This window comes from Mesoplodon mirus (assembly GCF_964341445.2).
Source record: "Mesoplodon mirus genome assembly, chromosome: 9".
NCBI lineage: Eukaryota > Metazoa > Chordata > Mammalia > Artiodactyla > Ziphiidae > Mesoplodon > Mesoplodon mirus.
In genome coordinates, this window is record NC_138985.1 from 75,571,928 (window position 1) to 75,599,094 (window position 27,167).

At 40.4% G+C, this 27,167-nt stretch overlaps 1 protein-coding gene across 4 annotated transcripts in view; it reads left to right on the forward strand.

Annotated features, from left to right (window-relative positions):
- Nucleotides 1–27,167, forward strand: part of DNAJB9 (DnaJ heat shock protein family (Hsp40) member B9) — a 410,662-nt gene that overhangs the window by 150,298 nt on the left and 233,197 nt on the right. For all 4 annotated transcript variants that reach the window (XR_014295003.1, XR_014295004.1, XR_014295005.1 and 1 more), the window contains exons 5-7: nucleotides 18,970–19,147; nucleotides 20,728–20,891; nucleotides 21,007–21,167. The gene's annotated coding sequence lies outside the window, so the exon portion shown is untranslated. The remainder of the gene's footprint in view (nucleotides 1–18,969; nucleotides 19,148–20,727; nucleotides 20,892–21,006; nucleotides 21,168–27,167) is intronic.

Consider the following 27,167-nt stretch of genomic DNA (forward strand, 5'->3'; position numbering starts at 1 on the left):
CCATGAGATTTTCTTCTAGCATAAAAAAGAATTTAAGGTTGTTAGTTTCTGGGGGAAGGGGAGCTACCACTTTTTTATCTGCCAAATTCAGGGTGATCATTACCACACATTTCTCTCTCTTTATGGTCATATCATATACTACCGACAGCACGGTCTGCTCTTTCATTGTAGAAACAGAATAGATGGTTGTTTAAAGATTGAGTCCGTTCAGACTTAAAAAGGAGTAGGGTAACATTTCCATTTTATCATATGATGTATTAGTCTCCCTTTCCAAACATTGTGGCAGATTCTAAAAGGGCTTGTTGGGCTGTCTTGGCATGACAGGCTTCCTCTATTTTACTGCTGTCATTGTTGAGTGTGACATGCTTCTCAGGAATTCTGAGTTCTGCTGAGGAGTATAATTTGGGTCTTAGGATGGAATTTTAAGTCTCAAACTAAGAAACTTTAAGAAATCTACCCTACCAAAGTTTTCTTTAAATATAAAAATGAAGTTAAGTACTTATCAGCAATTTGAAGCAAATACCAAAAGCTATGTTGAGGAACCACATACCATTACAGGGAAAAATGGAAAGAACATAATGGATGCTCATTTTCAAGTTAACTTAAAAATAATCTGAGATGATTTTATATGTTTGTTTTATATGTATACTTTTATAAGTTTATATATATAAAACATATAAACATATTATTCACAGTTGTGTTTTAAATAATATCTATATAACTCTGGTAATAGTACCGTTTAGTTCTCATAGGAGTTAGGAGTTAACTCACATAAGCCTCCTATTTAAGTCACATAGGAACTAACAGTATCTATTGACATCTACTGACACCTATGAGAACTCTCATGTATGTCAGGGAGAGATGAGGGAGGATTTGTGGGGCGGTAGGGCAGGAAGGAGTGAGAATGATAATGAAGAGGATAGATTGGTATCAACTTCTCGCCTGGTTCTAGGAACTAAAATTTGAGCTCCCGGAGAGGGGCTGAAGAAGCAGCTGAGAGAACTGTTAGATTTTATGAGGTTCTGGGTACAGGCAGAATTGTTTTGGATTTGAGTATTAAAGAGTGGCATGGTGCTGAGTGAAGAAGGCCACCAATATTCTGATACTTTGAGGAGCTGAAGCAGACAATACCCTGAGCCTCTGAGAGCCTTTGTAGGCAGCACCCAGGGCCAGACCTTGGCATGTACTTGCTGCTGCTACAGAGCACTGGTGAGGCTTCTTGGAGTAGTCCTGGCAGCACAGATGAGCCAGTGGGGTAGCTCAGGTCAGGAAGACTCTCTGGGTGCAAGAAGATGGCTGTGGAAGGCAGACTGCTGTTGGGGGCAGCTGAGACCTCCTTTTTGGGTTCTCCCAGGAATGAGCAGAGCAGTCAAACCACTGTGTGGGGGTGAAAATCATACCATCCAAACTTTGCACACACAAAGGAAATGTGACCTTGTTTTGCAGTCAGAAGCTGATGATAAGCAAGTCCTTATTTTGTGGTTAGAGGCTATATTCGGACTAAATGAAATAATGTATGTGAAATGCTTGTTTTGGCTTCACATTCAAGATGGCTAATTGAGCACATGTATTAATCTACTTTTCCTTTCAAGACTCAAATAAAATGCTAAAGACTAAGAAATGGAGTTTACTTAGTGGTGAAGAGGGGAGCAATAGCTGAGAGGATATTTCACTCCTTCTCTGGAGGATGAAGTAGATAGGAGCATGCTGGTGCATCCAGCAGAGTTGGAGTAGAGGCCAGAATAAGTCAGGCGGAACCCCTCAAAAGACCCCAGACCTTAGTGGGCTAGTATAGAGGGTGGGAATGGGAAAGTATGCAAATAATAAGCATAAGGGAATGAAAGGTGTGCCCACTGGGACAAGAATACTTTGGTTTCCCACTTCCCTTTCTTTTGCCCTTTCCTGTTCTCTGGCAGGCAGACTGTGGATGACTCAATATTTAACCCTTGACAAGAAAATCCAGAAGATTCTTTCCCACAGAAATTAAACAAACTGCCTGGGAAGAATTTGGGCTGCTATTCTGGCATTCGGGTTCTCTTCCTATTACAGCCTGGTTCCTTACCCTTTACCCTAAAGTGAAGTCTATCGGATGACAAGTCCTCTCTACTACAGGGCTCCTGGTCAAATTTCCTATTCAGAAAAGACCTAGTAAGGGAAAAAAGACACACACACACACACACACACACACACACACACACAGACACACATATAACAGCAGGAAAACATCTCAGAAGAAAAAGATCTAATTCAGAGGACAAAATACAGCTTAAAACAAATACAAACAATAAATTCCAAACTTCCAATTTGTATATTCAGAAAGAATAATATGTAAGGATTGATAAAACCAGGTCAACATCTCATGAAAACAAAACCAAGAACAAAAAGGAACTCTTGAAATTAATGAAAAACTAACAAGAACATAGTAAATAAGTCAGAAATTAAAGTCAGAGTCAAGTAGAAAATTTCCCAGAGTAGAAAGAGACAGATGTATAATGTATGAGAGAGACAGAGAGAGACTGTAGAAAGGTCAGCATAACATCCACTTAATAAGAATTTCAGATAGAGAAAACATAAAAACGAGGAATCTGTCAAACCATTAATAGGAAAAATAAATGCCCAGTCTTTTTAAAAAAATACTTACTTTATTTTATTTTTAACAGTGTTTTTCTCAAAGTTTTTTTTAAATTGAAGTATAGTTGATTTACATTTCAGATATACAGCAAAGTGATTCAGTTTTATGTATATATATTTCTATATATATACTTTTATTATTACAAGATATTGAATATAGTTCCCTGTGCTATACAGTAGGTCCTTGTTATTTATCTATTTAATGTACGGTAGTGTGTATCTGTTAATCCCAAACTCCTAATTTAGCCTCTCCTGCCTTTCCCCTCTGGTAACCATATATTTGTTTTTTATGTCTGTGAGTCTATTTCTGTTTGTAAACAAGTTCATTTGTATCAAATTTTTTTTAGACTCCACATATAATAATATCATATATTTGTCTTTCTCTGTCTGACTTACTTCACTTAGTATGATAATCTCTAGGTCCATCCATGTTGCTGCAAATGGCATTATTTCATTCTTTTTTTATGGCTGAGTAATATTCCATTATATATATATATACCACATCTTCTTTATCCATTCATCTGTTGAGGGACATTTAGGTTGCTTCCATGTCTTAGCAATTGTAGACAGTGCTGCTATGAACACTGGAGTGCATGTATCTTTTCAAATTAGAGTCTTCTCGAGATATATGCCCAGGTGCGAAATTGCTGGAATATATGGTAACTCTATTTTTAGTTTTTGAAGGATTCTCCATACTGTTCTCCATAGTGAAACACCCAGTCTTTAGATTGAAAGGACCCACCCTGTATAAATATAATGAATGAAAACACACACACACACACACACACACACACCCTTATAGTCATTATCATATCATTTTATCAATAGAACACCAAAGATAAAAATATGTATCCTAGGGCTTCCCTGGTGGCGCAGTGGTTGAGAGTCCGCCTGCCGATGCAGGGGACACGGGTTCGTGCCCCGGTCCCAGAGGATCCCACATGCCGCGGAGCGGCTGGGCCCGCGAGCCATGGCCGCGGAGCCTGTGTGTCCGGAGCCTGTGCTCCGCAACGGGAGAGGCCACAGCAGTGAGAGGCCCGCGTACAGCAAAAAAAAAAAAAAAAAAAAAAAAAAATATGTATCCTACAAACAGAAAAGAAAAGAAATCACCCTAAAAGGAATGAGAATCAGGCTGACATTAAACTTCTCTTTGATAATCGTTAATACTAGAAAACCATGGAATGATGCCTTTAAAGCTCTGATGGAAATTATTCAATATTTTGAATCTAGACTTCCATACCCACTCGGTTATCATGGTAAATACCTTTCAACATGCAAAGATGAAGAAAATCAACTCCCCATACATATTTTTTAAAGGAAGTTACTTGAGGATTTTCTCAAGTGCTACAAATTTGACAACCAATAGAAGGAAAGATGAGATACTCAAAAAGTGTAGAATTAATTCCAAAGTCCACTGGAAACAAATTCAGGAAATCAGCTATACAGCAGGCCTAGAAATGAAGTACCATAAGGAATCTCCTGAGAAGAATGGAGTAGAATCCAAGCAGTAGATAAGAATTTCAAGAGTAGAACAAGTAACTCTAAGACATTAGTGACATAGTAGAGAAAATAAAGGCAAATTTGAACTCAAGGAGAAACAACAGCAACCACACACATGCACACACGAACCTCTGTAAGAAAGCCACAGTTCAAATATGAAGCAAATAAACAAATTGGCAGGTTCTGAGAAATCAGTGGGGTATAAAAAACCATTTGACCTGGGTACTAGGACAACAAATACTGAATTCTGGCACATTTCTTGGCTTTCAGTAAATGATGCGTAGTCATAATAACGTTAAGTTCTGCTGTGGATTTTCAATTTCAATAATCAATTTATAGACAAAGCAAACAGAATAAAATGTAAATATTATCGACCTTAACAATATAAAGGTAAAGATATAGCTAACAGATGAGAAAAGGTGCCAATATCTTTATCCCACAGAGTTCAGAAATATTACCAACAACTTTGTGAAAAAAAGGCACCCACTGACCCTCCGCTGCAGAAACCAGCCGCCTGCTGCTTCCTCCCGGGCTGCTAAGCCTGGCAGCCCCTAAGCACCGCTCTCCAGCCGCCAGGCCCACCGAGGAGTCCTTGCCCCCCACTCCCCCACCCCCCAGTCACCTCCTCCTTTGACCCTCGCGTGCTGGCAGCCGCGTCCTGGGCCAGGGCAGAGGGAGCAGGAGAAGCGGCGTGCTGAGCCACATCAGCCTCTAGGACCCCAGAACTCCCAACGTGAGTGGCAAAGCCACGGAGCCGGCTGCCGATGCCAACGCCAACCCAAGGGCCTCGAGGGCGACAGCAAGAGCTCAGCCGCCAAGGCCAAGGAGCCCCCATGTGCCTGCAAGTCGGGCCTGTGACAGCCTGAATTCCGGAGGTCCAGTGCGAAAGGGGGCGGGGCCAAGTTCCAGACAGAGGGACCAATTACAACCGGAACTACCCGAGGCCGCTGCGGTCCCCGCCGCCTCCACTGGAGACCCGCCACCAGAGGGCGCCCCGCCCCAGCCCGGGGTGCACAACCTCCCCATGCCAACTCTCTTTTCCTGAAACAGGCGCCCAGACCCGTGCCGGAAGCACATTTGCTGGAAACACACCGGCCTGCGAGGGTGAGCAGGACGCTGGGTCCCTGAACGATGCTTCTAAAGGCTTTGACTCCACTGCCTACCCTTTTTGCCAGTAGTGTTAAGCTGGAGTCGAGAGCTCCCTGCACCCCACCCTTCCCAGGGCAATATTTAAGGGAAGCACCCAGAGTGGGAAACTTGGGGGGAGGGGCATTGGGTAGTTTTTCTTTTCTTTTTTCTTATTCTCTTTTCTTTTCTCTCTCTCCTTTTTTTTTTTTTTTCAAGTAGTACTTTCTTTGAAACATATAAATTGTATATAACCATCTTCACTTCTTTTCTGCTGCGGGGCTCCTGGGCTCCTGCCTGAGAAAACCTACTTGTGCATGTGAACAGTTGTGAGCCCCCTGGGCCTCAGCCCCAGCTGGCACTCCACCTGAACGGGCCTGATTTTCAGAGACTCCCTAAAGCCTGGGGTCGCAGTCTGGTGGCTGGGGGTCTGGTGGGTTTTCTGGGAAAAGCATATGCCCTCCTTCTCCTCCTCCTCTGCTGCATCCTCCCCCAGGAAAAAGGGAACAGCAAGCTTCTAGAAGGCACTGAACGCTGCTCACCCCGTGTTGCATGAGCAAGATGTAATGGAGCCAAGATGGCAGGCAAGACCCACATGGAAGGAGGTCCAGGCATTTGTGGAACCCTGTCTCCTCTGCAGTGCGTGGGCCATGATGACCCCACTTCGGGGGCCAGTGGAAGTGGAAAAATATCAAAGAAAGAAAGAAAAGGAAAAGAGCCTGGGATGGGAGAAATGGAGTCCTTTCCCACTGCTTGTCTCGTCTGCATTCACACATGGGCCTTCCTGCCATCCTCCTTCCAGAGTTCATCCTTAAACCCACACCCTCCAGCCTGCATCAGAAGACTCCAGGGTGAGAGATGGACCTGGAGGTGGTAGGGCTGGTGTGGGGCAGCGTCCCCCCAAGAGCTGCCTCCAGGAAACAGTATTAACCCCTGTCCTGTCCTGGCCGGCCGTGCCTTTCTCCCCTCATGCCGGTGTCTGTCCTGGTCCTCAGAAGCCAGAGCGCCCTGTGGGCCAGCCCCGGCCCCTCTGTGGGCAACTAAGGATGGGTGGTGTGGCCGCTCCACCAGGCTCCTGACGGTGGGAACCCTGGGTGTGTTTCTAGGCAGAGTGTTTCTGCTTTCTCCCCACCTCTTTGCACCATACCTTTAGGGCCCGTGGTTTTGGTGTGTTTGGTGTTCTGTCAAGGTGACAGGTGCATGGGTTCAGAAGTGTGTACGGTGTTGAATTTGTGGATATTTCTGGGAAATATCTGGCCTGAGGAAAGGGTGGGAGACTTGTGGGGGCTGCTGGGCCCTCTCCAGGAGAGGGACTGGTGTTCCTGGTGTGAGTGGGGAGCTTGGAACTGGGAAGGGAGCAGAGATGCCTGCAGTGGACTCCCCCGGGACCTGGCTGAGGTCCAGTGCTATCCACAGAGCCCCAGAGGAAGCTCACCCCGTGGCTGTGGCCTGGGGAGACAGGCCCAAGGGGAGTGGGCGAGGCCTGTGTGGCCTGGGGTCCCTCCCGCCTGTGTGTCGGTACTTGCCCGCCGTCTCCTGCCTTTTCCTCCTCATCCTACCTCCTCAACCACCCTACTAAGGCCCCTGACTCTTCCTTCCTAATTATGAGGAAACCTGGTGTGCCAGCCACAGGGTTCCCCCTTCCAACTCCTTGGGGTGGCAGGTTAACGAGGCTCCTATACCAAACCCCCTTCCCCCAGCAAAGAGTTTGCGGCCAGAAGCAAGGGCGGGAGGGGCAGCCCCCCAAGGTCAGTGTGCCATGATCAGGTTGGTTTGGTTTGTCTTTGTGTCTTTTTTTTTTTTTTTTTTAAACAATGATTAGTGAGATTTTTCTTCAGCCACGAGTGTTGGCCTTGAAGCAGAGGGTTGTAGCCCTTGGTGTTTGTAAGATAAGAAAGAATACACACTGTGGCTATGGTTGGGTTTTTTTCCCCTCCTTTGGGAATTTTGTTTGGTAAACGCAAAACTCAGTACCTTTTAAAAACAGAAATCTGTGGATGAAGCTGGAACCAGCAGCTTCTTGGAATCTTCAGCCTAAGCACCTCACGGGACTATGAATTCACCTGAGATTTTCATTGCTATCAGGCTGAGGTTTTTTTTTTTTTTTTGCAGTACGCGGGCCTCTCACTGTTGTGGCCTCTCCCATTGTGGAGCACAGGCTCCGGACGCACAGGCTCAGCAGCCATGCCTCACGGGCCTAGCTGCTCCGCGGCATGTGGGATCCTTCCGGACTGGGACACGAACCCCTGTCCCCTGCAGCGGCAGGTGGACTCTCAACCACTGCGCCACCAGAGAAGCCCCAGGCTGAGGTTTTAAAGAAACATTGTTCTCTAACCAGGATTGTAACAAAAGTGTAAATACTATTTCACAGTTGAAAGTTGATGGTGCAGGTATCTATAGAATGTACTGTATTTTTTTTTTTTTTTTTTTTTTTTTTGCTGTACGCGGGCCTCTCACTGTTGTGGCCTCTCCCGTTGCGGAGCACAGGCTCCGGACGCACAGGCTCAGCGGCCATGGCTCACGGGCCCAGCCGCTCCGCGGCATATGGGATCCTCCCAGACCGGGGCACGAACCCGTATCCCCTGCATCGGCAGGCGGACTCTCAACCACTGCGCCACCAGGGAGGCCCTGTACTGTATTTTTACAGTGACTGCCACATGACTCTATTCCCCCCCTTTCTGTATTCCATATCTGTCTTCCAGAAATGTCACCTGCCCTTTCTCCTGTGATCTCTTAATCCAATAATTGTATTACTGCCATCAAAGGATGCAGTTTTTTTAAGAAAAAAAGAAATGTTACACATACTAATTATTTAAAATTATATAGGTGTCCAGTAGAAATGTATAGTAAAGTTATAGTAAAAATTGATAATAACTATCAAAAATTAGGAGAGACTAGAGAGAAGAAATAGAAATAGTATTAATAAGCTGTCTTTATATTTCATACCAGAGAGTCAGATTTGACAGATCAAGAGATTTTAATGTAAGCATACTTTTAAATATTAAAATACTAAACTACTAGAAGAGCTACAACAAAAAAGTCAAAAGTGATCACTTCTTGGGCTTCCCTGGTGGCGCAGTGGTTGAGAGTCCGCCTGCCAATGCAGGGGACACGGGTTCGTGCCCCGGTCCGGGAAGATCCCACATGCCGCAGAGTGGCTGGGCCTGTGAGACATGGCCCCTGAGGCTGCGCGTCCGGAGCCTGTGCTCCGCAAAGGGAGAGGCCACAACAGTGAGAGGCCTGCGTACCGCAAAAAAAAAAAAAAAAAAAAAAAAAAAAAAAGTGATCGCTTCTTGAAAGCTAGAGTTCAGATTGGAAAAGGTGGGTTGGGGGATATTACTGTTCATTTAAAACACCTATTATAGAATTTTATTTTTTTTAACAAGTGCATATATTACTTTATTATATTTTTAGGAAATAAAATATCCAGAATCTAGGATATGCTTAATAAATATTCCTTTCCACATATATATTCTTTATAGAAGTCTCTGAGCAAGCATTTTTTCTAAGTTACTCCTTAGAGTGACTCCCCTGACTTCCGAGTTTTAGTTCTGTGACTATAAAATTTTAATGTGAACTTAATCTCCTAAGGGATCCTATTAAAATGCAGATTCTGATTCAGTAGAGCTGAGGTGGGAACTAAGATTTTCTGCGTTTCTAACAAGCCCCCAGGTGACACAGACGCTGCTGGTCTGTGACCCACAGTTTGAATAGGAAGAATATCTCTGGATATCTCCCCACCCCCCATTTATGAGTTATATTTTCCTGCTTCTTTGCATGTATGGTGACTTTTTTTGGGCGGGTGGGATTTCCTTTAATTTCCAATTAAGTAAATACTGATTGATATCGAGGCCCATAGGTCTGGATGGTTAACTCAAATTCCTTAGCAAATCCCAGTGGATGCTGATTGAGGTCGGGAAATTCCTTAGCCAAGGCTCTAAGTTCTGCTCAGGTCCAGGGTGTGTAAGTAAGCACCGAGGACGGTTCACCTCTCCCTGTAATAGGTTTCTTCTTAAAGGGAGCTATAATACTTCTGATTTCTTTTTATCTGCCTTTGCTGGGGAAGAGGGAGCAGCAGGAGGCAGAAGAGTTGGAAGAGAAAAAGAACGTCTGGGTGTATGGTGACTTCTGATTGGATGCCAGACATGGTGAATGTTAGCTCGTTGCATGCTGGATATTTTCATGTTCTTATAAATATTCTTGAGCTTTGTTCTGGGATGCAGCTAAGTTACTTGGAAATAGTTTGATCCTTTTGAGGTGTTGGTGGATCCAGATAAGTCTTTAGTCTGGGGATAATTTTACCGCACTACTGAGGCAGTACTCTTCTGAGTTCTCCATCACTTTTTCACTCTGGCTATTGGGAACACAAATGATTCCTTGCCCTGTGTGAGCTCTGGGGGGTTCTTTTCTCTACCTTTGGTAGTTTCCTCATACACGTGCACTGATCAGTACTCAGTTGATGACAAGAAGAGAATTCTCTCCACATCTCTGGAGTTCTTTCTCTGTCCAACTCCTTCCTATCTTGTCCTCTGCCTTGCAAATTCTAATTGCCTAGGTTTCTCAACTCTATCTCTTTAACTTAGAGAGACCGATGGGCTCTTCCTGTGTTCTTCTCTTGCAGACTGGAAATTCATGCAGGCACTTTGTTTCCCCTTTCTCAGAGATCACTGTTGTACACCGACTGATGTACAAATGTCTTAACAGCATTGTTTTCAGATATTTTTCTTAGGTTATAGTTATTTTGGTCATGATGATAAATTTGGCTCTCTGCTCTATCTTGGCCACATGCAGAAGTCCCTGGATATTAGTTTCTATGCCAATTGGCTTTGCTTATTTAGCTTAGTGTCAAGAACTATGAAGAGTCTGAGATTTTACCCTGCTTGCAAAATAACAAGTTAGTCGGCTACAGTTTTAAAATGCTAGCAGAAAACATGAGACTCCGGGATTTTTTATTCAAGGCACAGCAAGAAGCTTGAGCTTCCTGTTCTTATTGGTTCCCCTTGTCCCCTAAATCCTGTGGAGTGATGTGGAAGGATCTAGATAAACAGTGTGCACAGAGTGGGTCTGTGTCATAGCTGAGCAATCCTGAGTCTCAGTATTATAAAGAAGATGCTAGCCAATATGCCAAAATTTGTTCCAGAGGGAGAGATTTTAAAACTTACTCTTGTCACTAAAGACATGTTCTCTGCCGAGAGGGAGACACTATCTTTTTCTTCCAAGATTGTGTACTATACAATCATTCTTGGAAATATAGTCAGATAAAAGTTGTCACAACACATGTTGAAACTGTGGAGAATAGCTCCTCAACATTGAGCTTTGCTAAGTGACCTGGCTGAGTGCTTTTGGTACTGTGGTTATCTCAATTATTTTTTATTAGGTATTGAACGATGCAGAATACCTATGAAGGATGACTTAAATAAGGGCCAGACTAGTTTGGCAATGAATAGCTCTTAGGACACACGCATTGATTATTTAGCATGTACTCAATTTCAACAAATTGGATTCTTTCTAAGCATTAGCATAAAAGTTACTCACTTTTTCAAGGAAAATTACCAAGCAAAGTAGGTTTCGGCATTTTTAGAGTTGATATCTGATCTCAACTTTAAGGTGGGCACATATTCACAATGTACATTCAATGCCAACTTGAACTTCTTCAATAAGGTATAATAATATTGTTGAGCATGTAAAAGGATCATTTCCAATTTAAATTTTATATGTCTCATCATCAAGCTGGATATTTGCCAAACTGGAAAGGTGAAGCTGTGAGAGAGAAGTCTTCTAGGTGCAGTGAGGATCTTTTTCTTTCTTTGGAGAATTTCTTGGTCTTTGATAATACTTTTCATGTGATGCTGTCTGAAACATTCTAATTATGAGAAACAGAGAGTAGATATGGCACAATTAGACTTGATTAAAGAAACAGAGCTGATAATACTGACTTTTTAAAAAAAAGTTATTTATTTTATTTATTTATTTTTGGCTGCATTGGCTCTTCGTTGCTGCACAGGCTTTCTCTAGTTGTGGTGAGAGGGGGCTACTCTTCACTGTGGTGTGCAGACTTCTCATTGTGGTGGCTTCTCTTGTCATGGAGCAGGGGCTCTAGGTGCGCGGGCTTCAGTAGTTGTGGCACGTGGGCTCAGTAGTTATGGCTCACGGGCTCTAGAGCGTAGGCTCAGTAGTTGGGGCGCACGGGCTTAGTTGCTCCGTGGCATGTGAGATCTCCCTGGACCAGGGATAGAACCAGTGTCACCTGCATTGGCAGGCAGATTCTTAACCACTGCGCCACCAGGGACGTCCCTATATTGACTTTATTATTTGGTAAAATCCCGTAGGAAACTAGAACTATTAGGCAAAACTATCTTGACAATGTCATAAGCAAGTCAATAGAAGCCACTCAAAGGCTTAGTTGGCTTATTTAACAATTTAAACACATTGCATTCTCTAAGGAGGCAGGTTTTATCACATATTCAAGACAAGCTCATGACAGAGGTAGAGACATTGTGCTCATTGTATGGCTTCATGTTAGAGCAGAATGAGAAAGGCTAATATTTATAAATGACTTCAAGGTTAAGTTTGTGTCTGTCTGACTTGTAAATGGATCTAAAGCTTTTTGTGGGTGGCATGAGAGAAGTCTATAACTCCAAATCAGCAGGAGCTCTTACCTTACTTTATGTGGACGCAAGGAGATGCTTCAGGAAGCCTATGAATCTGTGTAAAATTTTATGTGAATGGATGTGTTACATTTTAGGGGACAGGGATTCAATAACTTTCATCAGATTCTTGAAGGATCAGTGAAGATTAAGAACAGTCTTTCAATGCTCAGATTAACCAAGGAATAACTCAGAGACATTTAGCTGGCTATTTTTATATTCTCAAAGTTATCTGGAATGAAAATTGTACACTCAAATGTTAGGAAGAGTTGGTAGAATGAGTCAAGAGACGAAGGAACAATCAGGATTAAAAGAGAGAGAAAAAAAAAGAGAGAGGGGTGAGGGTAATTTAAAACAACAACAACAACTATGGTTAATTTGAGAACAAAAAATCTTGATTGTACATTTTTTCGGTAAAATAATTATCTGACAAGTAGTACAGAAGTCAGGCTGGAGGGTTGTTTTTGTTGTTGTTTTGTTTTTGTTTTTGAGATGGCCAATTAGGGTATTGAAGAAAACAATTTTAGTTGCTGATAAATTCTCTTTGAGAGTTCTTGTAAGGTATACACATGACATGTTTCTTTCTTCACATGCCATCCATCGGTGCCTTCACCATAGTTAAGCTAGTTCAGCCTCATTTCCCTCAGAATTTCTCACAGGTCCAGTTGAAAAAAAACCCCAAGAGAAGATCACATGGCAGAAAAACCACACAAAGTATTTCCTGAGTGATGAGCCCGGATCTCTAATAGTCAAACTCTTAAATTAGTTCTATTTTTATGCTTCTTTCAGGACGCGGTCACTTTATTACTTCAAAATTATGGACAAAGTTTTTGACACACATTTCAAACTCTGTTAGCTTAGAAACAACTCAGTTATCATTTCCTCAAACTGTATTTTTTATGAGGAACATAATCCAAGAGCACATGTTTTATTATTAGTCACTATGCAAAGCAATTTCATATTACTAGGAAAATTGCTAAGGATGATTAAAGTCTATTTAATAATTAATTGACCTATCAGCATCCTTTTTTCTCGGCATTCAGGAGCTATATATTGGCCTAATTATGGCCAGGAAATTGATCTCAGACTATCATTATTTCTTTACTCAGTTTTAAAACATTGCTGTCAAAACCCAATTAGAGACAGGAGAGATGTAAAACTATATGGAATTCTATTTTTAATTAGTGTTATCCTGGCTTATACCTTAGGACTCCTTTCTAATATCCTGCTTCAGGATCTTAGGACATATTGTTCTGCCCGCTAGAATGTTCTTTCCCTAGATATTCACATTCAGGGGTTTGCTCCAAAATTTTCTCCTTAAAGATGCTTTCTCTAATGACACTGAAAAGTATTAATCTATATTACCTAAAATTTAGTTATCTAAAATGTTACCTACATTTTTCTCTTCTCCATGCTGCTTTATTTTTCTTCATATCTTTTACTAGAATGGAAGGAATCTTAGTGAAGGTAGCTTCACTATTGAATCTCTTGCTTCTAGAATAGTGCCCAGAACACCGAAGTTCCTATTTGTTGAAAGCATGAACATGTGGACTTTTATCTAAGTATTTTGGAACAGTTTCTTTAGATGGATTGTATAGTTTCCTTCAACTATACTAAAAATAATGGTAGCTTCTTTGACTATGTTAAATACAGAGTGTATTGCCTTGTTCTAGGAGAAGTTTCTAAGAAGTTCGATTTTATGCTTAGCAATTATTAGAAAGAACAGCTGAACATCAATAGCATAATCTTAGTTGTCATATTTACCACAAATGTATAAAATATAATTGGTCACTTTTTAACTTATTCAGTAGTTTAAAATTTCATCTTTTGGTGTTTAAATGGTCTTTTTTTTTTCTATTATCTTGTATGGAGATATGGTATCCTGACCTATCACTAGTATGGAAGATTAAAAATCAAAGATCTAACTTATCCATTTATCATTTTACCCCACATAATTCCAAAATCAAGGTAAGATCCATACAAAGAGTAGCTGAAATAATAAAGAAGAAATTAGGATTCATACAAAATGTGAGGGAAAGGATGGTGTGAGTGGTTAAAAGTCAAAGTTGCTGCAATTGTCCATTATTCTCTGATTCCAGAAACTCAACAGCTAAATTTAGGATTCAAGAATTTTAATCAACTCGATTCAGGTGCTAAGAAGTAATATTCCACTTGCATCTTTCAGGTAGTCTGTTTCACTTTTATTCTTAAATATTACATTTTACATTCCATGATAATCTTTAAATTACTTTAGGACTTATTTGAAATGCATAGGGCACAGAGTCAATTAAAAAAAAAGCCGTGATCTTCCTTTTCAGAAGAGCTGTATATGTAACTCTGTTGCATCTTTTAGTATTCATGGTGATAAAGTGTAGACTAATTTATGATCATCTCAATGTAGAAAATGAACCAATATCCATGCAATATACAGTCAAAATCATTTTACAGCTATTTTTAATCTAAAAATCTCAATTTTGAACAGAGATTTTTTTATCATCAAATTTTATCCTTCTTTTTGATGAAATGGGGTAAAAGCTGAAAAAAGATAATTGAAAAAACAGTTAAAAATGACTTAGTTATACTGATCCAAATGGTCTTAGCCTGCTATCAAGGTTTGCTGCTGAAATTTTTTCCATTACCTGTCATCAAGGAGTGGAGAAGTATGGTCCCTATAAATTATGTTGCAGAGCTATTGCAGTAGAAAGATGGCAGCCATTATTTTATCAAATTACTTTTTATCTACAAGACTGCTCTCCCTGCTGCCATGGTACTTTAAATTAGGTGGCAATATTTGAAAAAGAGAGTTGTTACTTAGTTTCTAATCTCTACTGCTATCGGTGACAGATTAACTTCATCTTTTAAGTAAATCCTGTAAGACCCCACTGAGTACTTTGTGGTCTGGGCTACTGTACTTGTTTGGTGCTAATACATTCTCATGATAAAAATAAATTTAAAGAAATATTTTATTTCATTAGTATTATGGGGCTATGAGTTAGCCAAGAGGTATTATGAACTTGAAGAATGGTTAATTTAACATATAGTACTTAAATCTCTTGATATTCCAACTTCCAACTGCAACTTCTTCATTGAGCTAAAATTGTAACCTCCGGCATAGGTTTCTATATGTTGCAGTGTTTTTCATAAATGTTATTCAGCTATGGATGGGGTTGTGGTTTGGCAGAAAAAAAAAAAAGCAAACCCTAATACATGGTTAGGGTCTATGACATATTAGGTGTTTTATCTTGACCAGTCTTATGATTCTGTACCTTATAGATATCTGGTAACTGTAGGTATTATTACATTTATTTTATTTTTATTTATTTATTTATTTTTAATTAATTAATTAATTAATTTTTGGCTGCGTTGGGTCTTTGTTGCTGTGCCCAGGCTTTCTCCAGTTGCGGTGCATGGGGACTACTCTTCGTTGCAGTGCACAGGCTTCTCATTGCGGTGGCTTCTCTTGTTGCAGAGCACAGGCTCTGGGCATGCAGGCTTCAGTAGTTGTGGCATGTGGACTCAGTAGTTGTGGCTTGTGGGCTCTATAGCACAGGCTCAGTAGTTGTGGCACACGGGCTTGGTTGCTCTGTGGCATGTGGGATCTTCCTGGACCAGGGCTCGAACCCGTGTCCCCTGCATGGGCAGGCGGATTCTTAACTGCTGCGCCACCAGGGAAGCCCTACATTTATTTTATAGATAAACGTTCACCAAATCATATAACTTCAAGAAAGAAGAGTCAAGGCTGGTCAGAATCTAAAGCTATGTTTTTGTACTACGTCATACTATTCACACACAGTTTTTTATATTGGGAACTATGAGAAAGGCAAGGATAATTATACCTATTTAGTATGAGGAGAAGCGGATTGAACATGTCTTTAAGAAGGTGTAATGTTTAGGAGGCAAGATGATGTGTGGAAATAGTCCTGAAACTGAAGTTTTGGAACTCAAATCCTTGATTTAGGCACTAAATAACTATATGCGTGAACGAATAATTTAACTAAAAAAAGATCCCATTTCCTTCTATGTAAAATGAAGGAGTTGGTTTCAATATTTTAAGTTCTCTTCTATGCCTTACTTACTTTGATTCTGTGATGTTGAAAGATTACTGCCTTAACTATCTCGATTTTAGGTGAAGATGCCTTAGAATGAATTTATGAAAGACACAAAGGGAATTCTTGTTTACTTAAAGGAAAGGTTATAATCAGAGGCCATGGAAACACCATCTTTAGGATTTTTAAGAATTTGAAGGACCACTTTATTGGAGTGCCTTGAGAATGAAAAAAAATCACTCATCAACAAATACACTTTTGAGTCCTTTCTGTGTGCAAAACACTATGGAAATGTATAAGATATAACTACTACCTTCCAGGAGACTTTGATCTAGTGGGGGAGATAGATGTGTAAACACTAACAGAATATAGTATTTGTACACTACTGTACAATAGGATCTAATCTTACTGTAGTAGTCAAAGAAATGATTTAGAAACCCAACAGTAATTCAGAAGAGTTCTCTCTTTACTTAATATTTGCTTCAACCACATGAAAAGCATTACATAACCTAAAGCAATACTTTAAATACTTCTTTTGTCACTCATCCATTTTCCTCACACAATCCCAACTCTGTGCCTCTTTCTTCTCAAAGTTTTGCCAAATTAAACCCCTGCATATCTTGTGTCTTTCTCTCTTCTTTCTCCCCATTCTCTCTTATGTACTGATTTTGAAAGAAAAAATCCAGGGGAACCAATCTGGCAGGAGAAAATCCATCTCTGAAAGCAGAGAATGAAAAGACCAAGCCAGCAAATGGAGAACATGCCTACGAGGGTCTCTGATAGTTACAGCCTGGTTTTTCTAGCTTGCTTTCCTCCCCTTCCCTTCCCTTTCTCTTTGGTACAGAACTTCTTCCTGTGGAAAATGTGTATCGGGTAGTTTGTGGGGCTAACACTGTCACAAACTAGCCACAGAGATAGACGGGCTCCAGGATTGGCCATCAGACTCCCTCATTTCCCTGACCAAAATGAATGGTTCAAGGACATACACATATCCAAAACTGTGTCAGTCATATGCCCTCCAGGGGATTGGTTGTAGACTCTTTTCTTCCTTTGTGTATCACAAGCTGCAAAGATCATAGTGTGGAATTGCCAGCATTTGTTTCCCCTCCTTTTCCTTGGTTGCATTCAATAGGCTGCCCGAAGAATGAAGCTGACTATGGAGGAGGGCAGAACTGGAAAATGGGAAGAAAAATAAACCCCTGGCCGCCTGAGCCTCTAGGTCTAACAGTGTCTGAGGCTGATGCACCCCTGAATTTTCCACTTACATGAAGTAATAAGTCCCATCTTTTTTTCTTTTCACTTAATTTAAGTTGATTTTTTCCCTCTTGAAATGAAAAGAGCTCTGTATAATGTACATCTATAGAAGTATTTGTGGGAATAGTCACATATTAGTAATCATTGTCCAGTCATACTTCCTGTGGGTTAGTCCTTATAGGGGGTAACAAAATATTAGTCCAGAGCACCTAAATATTTTCATATCTCAAGTTCCCATCCTACTTGCTTAGTTAGTAGGGCTCTGTTTACAGTTCAGTGTCTCCTCTCCCTTTTCCTATGTTGAGATTGTATATAATACCTCTCAGGTTCCTCTGTAGGTGCTATGAAGTAAACCCCACCTTCGTTCATTGCAGTACCTTCTTCAAGACCTTGGGACTAGGGGATGGTTAACTTCTCAAAGAGCAATCTGGCATTCTTGGTATTTAATCCCCTCTCCTCATGACCAGTATTTTAACTCTGAAGATGAAAAAGGAACATGGGAAAGCCCTCTTTGACACAATAAAGCAAGAAACAAAGGCTTCCTTTGGAATATATTCCAATCACACTGGATCTGCAATCCTCTGGGAGAGAATGATGGGGTAACTATATCCTTCCCACTTATGACCCGCTCTAATTTACTAGAACCAAATTAAGAAGCTGCATCTTAACCAAGGTCCCCTGGCTTACTCTAGAGGGCTCCCTGACCATGATTAGAGGAACCAGCTTATCTCTACCTGCTGACATCTCATCTGTTAGGATTCATCTTCAAGGGAAGGAGATAAACCTTGTTTACTTCCAGCTTCCAAGACCACTCAAAGGGTGACTTGGCTGAGCTTCATTAGTCTGGCTATCCAAAAATTAGCTAACTGTCTCCTCAGTTCTCATTAGATTCAGTATTCAGAGTTAATGAATGTTTTTAGCTTGAGTTTCCGGAAGATTTGTGATGCTATTTGTGTGAAATAGAAAATATAAGAGATAGTGTAACTTGTTTTGGGGGCTGAGACAGGGATAATTTTATCTTGGGGCAAGTGGAGTGTGAGTCATCAGATAGGTGTGCATGTGGGAATGCCTTGCCAGGGACTGGGAATGCTGGTCTGAAATTCAGTAGAGAGGTTATAAATTGCCGTGAAGAGAGTGAGAGAGACACTGCTGAGGGAGGAAATGATTATAAGAGAAGGAGAGTGTCAGATGAGCATCATTGTGATGCCAGCCAGTGATCCTCAGACCAGGGTACAAAGAGACTTTTCACAGGGTATACTGGTGGTTCATTTTACAGGAACCATCTTCCAGAGAATTGCCTTCATGTGTGCTGTTTTCTAAAGCTGATTTACTTGAGCAGTTATCTGAGGTAGATATTCCCTTTGCCACCTGCCCTTCCACAAAACCTCTTTGCCCATGTTGCAAAAGAAAAGCCTACCTTCACCCATTAGGAATCTTATTATGAGACTTGACCTTGGGACTTCAAAGCCTGCAGAGCAGCAGGCAGAGGGACTGTTCAATGATTCCTCTAATCGAGACATGATAAATTTCTTCTTCTCATTAAGATGTATAGACCCAATAAAGTTTTCCTTTTTATATTTATAATTTTACTTTCTCTATATATACTTTCTATATTTGTATTCACCTTTTAAATTTATATATGTTATTATATAGATTATTTTTGTTAATTTTATATCAGTACTAATTTAATGAATTATTAATTCAAAGAAAATGTATAGCCTTGTGTTAATAGAATATTAAAAATAAATTCCTATATTTTGTTTCAGAGGACTATAATAAGGAGATAATGAACAACTTTCAAGTATAAAAATATATATAAAGATCACATGCTGTGGAGACACAGGAAGAGAAATACAGATTTGAGGAGAAAAAGAAACACAGAATTCTCAGGACCTACAAACAAAAATATTTGTACTACTTGAACGTTATTGATGCAAGCGATTGGTATGTCTTTGACATTAATGTGAGCAGTGTCCCAGTGACAAATGTCTTACAGGAAGCTAAGTGTTTAGATTCTTAGACTCCAACTGGCTTCTTAGAATATAATTTAGAGCCTTAATTTATAAATTTATTCTTTTGTAGCTCCTTTAGGGCTCCCCTTGGGAAAAACTCAGGGGCCTCAATGGTCATCTTGTTCAAGCACTTTAGATCCTGAATAATCTTTTCAGTCATCTGAGAAAGTCATTTCATCTTTCCTTCTGTCTCTTCATCTGTCCTTTCCTTCACCCCCTTCCTTCTTGGCATGAACGCAGTTATAAAATGAAATTTTTTATACTGAGGATTTATGATAAGTGCTGGGGATATGACTGGTGAAGAAAATGACAAGTTCCTGACCTATCTGAGCCTATAGTCTAGTGGGAAATACAGCCAATGGAATAAGCATTTCTGTAAAGTTCAAGGGCTGTAACCAAGGAAGCACAGGATATTATGGTAAGAACAGATAAGAAACATGTTACTTTATCAGTGAATGTTTCTAAGAATGTGTCATTTAAGTTCACTCACTATTTTGTCATTTTGTTCTTTCTTGCCCAGCCCTGTTCTATTGAGGATCAAGACAGATAAACTTGCAGGGCTCATGGAACTTACATTCTATTGAAAAGGTAGAGACAGAGAAAACAGACAATAGAGGAAATGAATAGAATCCGTTTCAGATAATGATGAATGCTATGTAGAAAAGCAGGGTGATTCATTCATTCGTTGTATTAAAATTTAATGAGTGCCTAGTATTTTCTTGGCATTGCTCTAAGTACTGAGCATACAGTCTCCTCTCATGGAGTTTACATTTGTTTTTATTAGGGGAGAGAAATAATACACAAACAAAAATGTGTAGTAGGAGGTCAGATAGTGATAAGGATTACAAACTGAAATGATAAAAGAGAAAGGGAAAGTGTGTGGAGAGGTCTATTTTTTTTTTAACATCTTTATTGGAGAATAATTGCTTTACAATGGTGTGTTAGTTTCTGCTTTATAACAAAGTGAATCAGCTATATATATACATATATCCCCATATCTCCTCCCTCTTGCAACTCCCTCCCACCCTCCCTATCCCACCCCTCTAGGTGGTCACAAAACACCGAGCTGATCTCCCTGTGCTATGCAGCTGCTTCCCACTAGCTAGCTATTTTACATTTGGTAGTGTATATATGTCCATGCCACTCTCTCACTTCATCCCAGCTTACCCTTCCCCCTCCCCATGTCCTCAAGTCCATTCTTTACATCTGTGTCTTTATTCCTGTCCTGCCCCTAGGTTCTTCAGAACTTTTTTTTTTTAAGATTCCGTATATATGTATTAGCATGTGGTATTTATGTTTCTGTTTCTGACTTACTTCACTCTGTATGACAGTCTCTAGGTCCATCCACCTCACTACAAATAACTGAGTTTCGTTTCTTTTTATGGCTGAGTGAGAGGTCTATTTTTGAAAGATGCTGGTGAGGGAAATATCCCAAGGCAGTGAGAATTGAGCAGAATTTTGAATGAAGTGAGGGACCAACTCATGTAAATATCTGGGAAAATTTTGTTCCAGGTGGAGGAAGCTGCAAGTGAAAAGATTGTGAGGCCAGGAGCATGCAAAATATGTTCAAGGAACAGCAAGAAATCTAGCATGGCTGGAGCAGAGAGAAGCACTGATAGAGAGCAGCTGAGGATGGAGGGAGCCAGAGGTCAGACCATGAAGCTTTGCAGATCATGGTGAGGAGGATTTTGTTCTAAATGTGATCAGAAGCCACTGGAGGATTTGAGCAGGGAGTGAGGTGGTCTGGTTTATGTTTTAAAAAGATCACTGTGATTTTTTTCTTTTTGTTAGTTTATATGAGCTTGAGGGTGACTTTAGCTTGGTTCATCTGAGAAGGATATTTGAGCTGGATACCAAAGCTGTGATCTGAAGGACAAGAAGAACTTACCCAGACATTGAGGAGAAGTCATCGTGCTGTGTGTAAAGACACTAATGAGAGCTGAAGTCTGAAGGTGAGTGAAGCATGCCCTGTTCAAGGATCTGGGAAATGTTCATTTGGGCTGAAGTCCAGAGTACAAAAGCAGGACTGTGAAAGAGGAGGCTGGAAATGTATAGTGGTGAGGGAGGAGTTTTGATTTTATCCTAAAGATAATAGACTGTTTTGAAGACTTTTTGGTAGGGGAATATCAGAGCAGTTCTGTATTTTGAATGGTTTTCTTTGGCTGTTGGAGAGGAACTGGAGATGGGAGATCAGGTAGGAGGAAGGTGCAGAAGTAACTCAGGTGAAGGGATGGATTATGGTCAGACTTTGTGTGAACATTTCGTGGAGCCGCTATTAATTTTGGAAAACTGTGATTGTTGAATAGGTCTTGCCTATACAGCGTCAATCCACCATCTTGGAACATCCACCAATTTATCTTAGATTTTTCTCTTGTCACACAGGACAAATTTAATTCTGTTTCTACATGGCAGTCCTTCATATTTTTGAAGGCAGCCATTAGTGTCTCCTTTTTCCATATTTCTTTCCATCATGTGGGAGTTTTTTCTTGTGTGTGAATGTCCCAAATTTCTTTAACTCGTGAGAGTTGAGTGTGCCCCACGTGACACAGCTTTTTGTTCCTTCTCAATATTCTGTTCATTTTTATCTTGATCAATTCTTGTTGGTTAGTGACCCTCTCAGGGTGTGCTACCCTACTTTTACCAGCATAGTAAAGGGGGCAATTATTTTCTCCCTTTTTATGATCATTATATTTTACAAATAATAACTGTTCTCAAAAATAATAAAATAAGAAGTTCTCAGAAACTTTTCTAGTGCTTGTACAATATTACTGAGCTTCTCAGTCAACTAAAATCCTCATTTTCTTTTCAATTATGTTACCATTAAACTTGAGTCTGGCTGTGTGATAAATAGATGCAGGGCACCAGGGTGGACATGGTGTCCAAAAGGTGGCTTTTATACAATAATCAGATGAGAGAAGGTAGAAGCTTTATCTAGGGTATTAACAATAGAAATGGAGAAAAAGTGGTTGAGTTCTATATACATTTTGAAGGAAAATCCAGTCCATACTTTGTATCCCCTGGAAAATGTAAGTAATCAATGGTATGAAGTGTCTGTCTTTGCTGTATTGTCTCAGGTGACTGGCTCATATTCAGTCCCTATCACATGGTTCAAGTCGAAACCTTTAATTTTGTGCATATTTTACATGCACTATTATACATGAATACAATTGTCAGAATCATTGACTCCTGTGATAGGCTGCAAGTATATAACTTTAAAATACCAGGTATATGGTTTAGATTTTATTTCGTTTCACCTTTGTTTTATTGATCTAAAGTATGTCATATTATGAGACTATTACTGTCAACTTCAAATTTCATTAAATCACTCATATTATAATAGAAGACACTGAGGGGCTGGTTGTGCTTTGTGTCTTTTATAGGATTCATAGGAAATGTCATTACGATTATGTCTTTTTGCTAAATGGGATTTGTAAGAACTGCTTCACATTTATAGAGAAGATGACGGCCCCCTCCCATCTGAGACTTAACCTCTCAGTTCCATTCAGAGTGCCTATGAATCCTGGCACTTTTGCTCCACAGAGATACTCTTTTCTTTAATGCACTGTGATCTCAGAATTTGGTGTTCTATCTGCAAGTCCTGGTGATACAATGTCAGCTTGTCTTGTGCTAATTCATCTACACATTGAATGACAGCTTTGCTGTCTCTGAATGGTAGCAGGATGAGAGGTCATTCTATCTGGCTGTGCTGCCAACTGAAGTGCTTAGTGTGTTTTCAAATTTGGGGTTATTAGAGCCAAAGAAACTTTATAAATTACCTTGTCTGTTCTCTTACCTTATAAATGTGGAAAACGAGAGTAGAATAGCTAAGAAGAAAATGTTCTTTCTTTTTCTCTCTTTTTAACCATTATTACAGACAAGGAGATGTACCTTAAAAAGGCCATTATCTGGGGTTGAAGAGTGAATACTTTAACAAGAAATCTTGTCAAAATATGATAGCAGTCATTCTGGGGTCAAAGTCCTGGTGTCCGAAATATGGCATGTGAAATTATCTTCAGAGCAACAGCCTGAGGAGCAGCTAAGGGATGTGTCCCTTGTAGGTGGATATGTCTCCATCTTAACCTGAACAACACTCATATTAAAGAGAGAAGAAAGCAGTTCCTTGTTTCTTCTTGGAGGGCAAATTATTTTAGCTACTCAGAATTATTTTTAAAGGGCTATCCTATTAATAACAGTCAATAAAACTCTGGGGGATAAAAGCAAGATTAGTAACCAGTTAATGCAAGGGGAAGAGAGTGTGTAATAACATCTTTCTCCGGTGGGATACTGACACTTAAACTCACATCATGCCTTGAAGCAGTTCATACATGCCTTCTTTTTAGTCACTAGCTGAGCACTGGTTTTATTTTCTCAGATATTTCTAAGCTGTGAGAGGTTGCTGACTAAAAGGAAATCTAGGGGCTGTTCTTAGGATGAGGTGAAAATTGATTCTGAGAGGGAAGACAATGGATATTCTCTATAATAGGGTGAGTGGGTTGGGCAAAGAGATTCTCTGAGGGCTCCTTTATGATTGAACCAAAGCTTATCTACAGACCAAGTTTGCTTTCCAAACCAAGATATTATAGAAAGAGGTGGAGCGAAACAACAAACTTTTTTCAGTATCTGGGACTTCAATTCCTGGCTTTTTATTTCTTAAAACGCACATTTCTTGGTCAAGGTTTAAATCTCTTTCTAGGGACTTCCCTGGTGGTCCAGTGGTAAAGAATCTGCCTTCCAATGCAGGGGACGCAGGTTCAATTTCTGGTCGGGGAACTAAGATCTCACATGCCGTTGGGCAACTAAGCCCACATGCCACATCTACTGAGCTCATGCTCCTCAAGGAGAGAGCCTGCATGTCGCAAACTACAGATCCCACGAGCCACAATTACAGAGCCCACCCACCCTGGAGCCTGCACGCCACAACTAGAGAGAGAAAACCCACACGCCACACTAGAGAGAAGCCTGCGCGCCACAATGAAGAGCCCGCACTGCAACGAAAGATCCCGCGTGCCGCGACTAAGACCCGACGCAGCCAAAAAAAAAAAAAAAAAAAAAAAAAAGAAAGAAAGAAAATAAATAAATAAATCTCTTTCTGGAATAGTCCTTTTCACATTTCTACCTGCATGCTTGCTGTCCTGCGGTGTGGACCTCTTGCTGCATGCTTCATGGTGCATGTACAGACTTGCTTCACTTCTAGACAGAGAGGCTCAGAGAGAGACACTGAAGTGGACGTCTGAGACAGTTTTCACCATTTGTCCTTGAGCCTTGTGGACAGTGTTGTATATTCCCATGGGAGTGTGTGTTTATGGGGAATATTGCCTACAAGATGGTGTATCACTATACCGTGTACGTGGGAGAACATCTTAGAAGAAAATAAAATTCTCTTCTCTTCATGATGATCAGGCTTAAGGGAGAGTGTGAGGGTGTGAGTAGGAGAGAGATGGAATGAAGAGGGATAATAAGAAACAGGGAGACCAAATAGTTCAGTGCTTCCCAAAGTGTGATTAAATGGGTCACCAGAATTTGAAGCATCTGCAAAGGATGAAGTAATTTGTTAATAATGAAGATTCTAGGGCTTCCCTGGTGGTGCAGTGGTTTAGAATCTGCCCGCCAATGCAGGGGATACGGGTTCGAGCCCTGGTCCAGGAAGATCCCACATGCCACAGAGCAACTAAGCCCGCTGACCACAACTACTGAGCCCGCATGCCACAGCTACTGAGCCTGCGTGCCACAACTACTGAGCACATGCACCTAGAGCCCGTGCTTTGCAACAAGAGAAGCCACCGCAATGAGAAGCCCGCGCACCACAACTAAGAGTAGCCCCTGTGCAGCAATGAAGACCCAACACAGCCAAAAATAATAAATAAATAAATAAAATAAATTTATTTTAAAAAAAAAGATTCCAGGCAACCAAACAGTATTTCTGAGTAAGGGGCATAAAAATCTGCATTTTTTAAACATGCACATCAAGTGGTCCTTATATAAAAAAGTTTTAGAATCATTGAGTTTGGAAGTTAATATAATTGTGAAGGTGAGAATTGAGGCCATAGATCAAGAGAGGATAAAAGAAATATTTGGTTGGTAAAATATACAGAGCTTGCTAATTGTGTGGCAGTGTAAAGAGAGGTGAATCTAGGATGATTCTCACAGGTGTTTGGTTACCTGGTAGATGATTGTATCATTACTCTGATTAACTGGAACCTAGAAAAAAGAACTAGGTTTGAGAAGGTGGATGAGAAAATTTGGGCTTTGATTATGAGTTTAAAGTGTTTATGAGGCAACTTAAAAATTTTTTTGCGGTAGAGATAACCATATAGACTTGTAGTTTGGTGGAGCAATCTGGGTTAGAAAGATAGATTTAGTGGTTATAAGAATACAAGAGGAAGTTGAATCTATTGGCATGACTGAGATTTCCCAAAGAGAAAATGTATCAGGAGAGAAAGTCTGGGGTGAAGTCAAGACCCAGGGACCATTGCTAACTAGAATCATGTGACCAGGAAGCTGGCTGTTGAATTCCTTTCTTCAGAGATAGAAGACTTCTGACAGGTTGATAAGGCTCATTACATGATCTTAAAAGAGGAATATTGAAGAGGAGTGAAGGTAAAGGCAACAGCAGTTGCCCAGGTCAAGAGATTAAGAGGCTCTCCATTTATATTAGTGCCCCTCTGGATAAAAGCTGGATGTAATGTAAATGATCTAGATGGTAACATCTGCAATGTATGTGCAGTGAATTGAAGTGGCACCACTAGAAAGGGGAGAAGTTAGAATTGTTTGATGGTATGAAAATAAAAGGAGGAATGTTTTCTTTTCACACTTGAGTGGAGTGAATTAATATGGAAGTGCCAGTGGGATGCCAAAAAAATGTGTATGCCATCTCCTTTTCCTGGTGTATGTGGGTCATCAGCATGTGGGCATCTTCCATTCAGAAGAGCTGGAAGAAAAGCCCTATCCTAAGAGAAGACCTCTGTTTTTATTTAAGCACAGGAATGGGAAGAACATCCAGTAAAGCCACTGAGGATGCAGAAGAGTGTGATGGAATTGGGAGCTCCAGTATTGGAAAGACTTGAGAAGGAGGTTAGCTGTGAGGTAATGAGAGATAGAGAAATGGTGAAGGGAAGGGGGGGGTGCGGTTCTGGGGTATGGACACAGGTGATGAGCATGCAGGAGAGGAAAGGTAACCAGAGGGGTGCTAGATAATATCTCTACCTGTGGAGTTAAAGAGACAACACCTTTGTACACCAAGATATTTACACGTTTTTCCAGACCCTATATGGAATTGTGCCAAAGTATTTTGTGTATAAAATAAGTAGAGTTCAAAGGAGGACCAGAATGTGCTGAGAAGTGGCAGTGGAAAGATCATTGAATGGAGTGGGGCATGAATCAATTAGGTTAATTTATATGAAACACCCTGAAAACTGCAAAGTGTAATATAAAACTATGAGGTGGTATAGCCAGGGCAATGATTTAGAAGTTTCCAAAGTCTTTTAATAAACTTGCTGCATTAGGATCTTCTGAGGTGCTTTAGAAATTTTGGATGCCTGGGCCCTACACTCAATTTACTAGATCAGGCTCCCTGATACTGAGCCCAGGGGATCTCTTTTGTCTTTTTTTACAGCTCTCATTTCTGATACATACTTTATATACACCTACTTGATTATTGATATTATAATTCAACTTAGATGACAATAAACATGTGTGTGAATGGTAAAAAATTTAAAAGATCACAATGAATGAATAAATCTCATGAATGAAATTAACAGATAGTGAACAATTGGTCGGAAAATCATAGAAGTTGTTTAATTTCAGAATTTTAATTTGAAGGCAATGAAATACCACTAAATTATTTTGAGCAAGTAGTGATACTGTGAATTTTAAGAGAATTATTGTGGTTTCTATAAATAACATTTACTAATAAACTTCCAGTGGCTCAGAATTATTCTACTCGTGTATTTGAA